Below are 2,500 nucleotides of genomic sequence, written 5' to 3'. Positions count from 1 at the left end.
AGGCTCGATGAGAAAGACCGCTGGTTTAGACACTGGGGCAGTGGCAGCCCGCGGGGCAGTGTCGGCAGATTCGGCAGCAGTGTCTGCCGATTCGGCAGCGTTGGCTTGTTGGCGCGGGGGGCCGATTCGAGTGGGGACTTGGGCAGCGGGCAGTGAAAGCAAGAGTTTCCCCGATGCTGCCGGGAAAAACGCTCCCCGGGATGGCCGGGTGAGATGACCCGGCGGCCCGCGACGGGTCATTCAATTCCATGCCCCGTCAACATAACTCCCGATGTACTGTTTGCTTTTTCGGAAGAAGAGATCCATCCCCCCATCCTCGGCCAGCCAAAAACTCTCCAATTAATGGCCGGGTGAGATGACCCGGAGGCCCGCGACGCGTCATTCAAATCACTGCCCTATCGGCTACAACTGCTGATGGGTGGGATTAGAGGCCTGCCATGGTGGTGAGGGGCGGCGAGGACCGTGAAAGCTAGAGTTTTTCAGAGGCTGCCGGGAAAAAGGCCCCTCGGGTGGCGGGGTGCGAGGACCAGGCGCGTCATTCAATTCTCTTCCCTATCAACTTGGCTCCCGTTGGCGGGATTGGAGGCCTACTGTTTGTTACAGGGCTAAAATCGTCAGGGGAAGAGCTGACGAAACAATGCTGGTTTGGATGCAGGGGGTAGTGTTGGAATCGGCAGCGCGGACAAAATCGGCAAAGTCGACAAAAAAGACTGTTGGTCTGGACATCGGGGCAGCGGCAGCCATGCCGACAGGGGGGGAAATCGGCAGCACAGATTTGTGCAGCTGCAGGTTCGTCGGGGAAATCGGCAGCGCAGATTTTTCGATGAACATGGGCTGGAAGATGGACTGTCCAGGCCAGGCAGGGAAATTCGTCAAGGGGACACGCTGACGAAACAGCGCTGGTTCAGGCACGGCGGGCAGTGTTGGAATCGGCAGCGCCGACGAAATCGGCAAAGTCGGCAGAATCGGCAGCGGGTGCTGGCGATGAGTCTGGACGATTTATAGTCCAGGGCTTGATGGAAAAGACTGTTGGTCCAGACAATGGGGCAGTGGCAGCGCGGATTTGTGCAGCTGCAGGTTCGTCGGGGAAAATCGGCAGCGCAGATTTTTCGACGAACAGGGGCTGGGCGCTGGACTGGCCGGGCCAGGCAGGAAAATTCGTCAGGGGGGCACGCTGACGAAAACAGGGGCTGCGGAGTGGAAAATCGGCAGCGCAGATTTTTCGACGAACAGGGGCTGGACCGGCCGGGCCAGGCAGGAAAATTCGTCAGGGGGGCACGCTGACGAAAAGAGGGGCTGCCGCGTGGAAAATCGGCAGCGCAGATTTTTCGACGAACAGGGGCTGGACGCTGGACTGGGCCAGGCAGGAAAATTCGTCAGGGGGCACGCTGACGAAAAGAGGGGCTGCCGCGTGGAAAATCGGCAGCGCAGATTTTTCGACGAACATTCGTCAGGGGGGCACGCTGACGAAAAGAGGGGCTGCCGCGTGGAAAATCGGCAGCGCAGATTTTTCGACGAACATTCGTCAGGGGGGCACGCTGAGGAAAACAGGGGCTGCCGCGTGGAAAATCGGCAGCGCAGATTTTTCGACGAACAGGGGCTGGATGCTGGACCGGCCGGGCCAGGCAGGAAAATTCGTCAGGGGGGCACGCTGACGAAAAGAGGGGCTGCCGCGTGGAAAATCGGCAGCGCAGATTTTTCGACGAACAGGGGCTGGACTGGCCGGGCCAGGCAGGAAAATTCGTCAGGGGGGCACGCTGACGAAAAGAGGGGCTGCCGCGTGGAAAATCGGCAGCGCAGATTTTTCGACGAACAGGGGCTGGACGCTGGACTGGGCCAGGCAGGAAAATTCGTCAGGGGGGCACGCTGACGAAAACAGGGGCTGCCGCGTGGAATGGCAGCCTACACGCAGATGCGAATTCGGCAGCGCACGATGGCTTGAGCAGGTCATGGGTTCGACTTGGCGCGATCTGAAACCTGGACGAGGGACTGTCGACGCTGGACGAGCCAGCGCGGTGGCCTGTCGTGCCCCGTTCAGGGGGGGCCTGCCGCGGAGACAGCCCTCGCGGGCTCGACAGCGCAGGCCAGCGTCCCCGACGTCGCTGGCCGCGGCAGGCGAGCTGCCGGGGTTCCCGCATTCCTACAAGAAAACGTCGTGCTTTCCACATGAAACCAATCCAGTAAAATCAGCCATATTTTTATGAGGCTGCCCACTGAATTTGGGGTCATTCCGGGCCGGTTCCTAGTTTTGCGGATTTACTCGATTTCTAATGGTAGGAAAATTAAAACAAATACTTCCCGACCTCGAAAAATTCTGGGAAAATTAATGAAGGTGGATTGGATTTTTGCCAACCTCTGTGCAAAATTTCAGCTCAAAATACCAAGAAATGAATTTTTTAGAGGGGGGGTGACAGCTGGGACCTAGTAGTGTCTCCCCCTGCCAGAGCTGCAATGACACTTATTGCTCTTTAGGGAGCCACCAGGCCGGCGCCCCTCAAAG

The sequence above is a fragment of the Populus nigra genome, chromosome 2, assembly GCF_951802175.1.
Source record: "Populus nigra chromosome 2, ddPopNigr1.1, whole genome shotgun sequence".
In the NCBI taxonomy this organism is placed as follows: domain Eukaryota; kingdom Viridiplantae; phylum Streptophyta; class Magnoliopsida; order Malpighiales; family Salicaceae; genus Populus; species Populus nigra.
Note: the sequence above shows the minus strand (reverse complement) of the source record.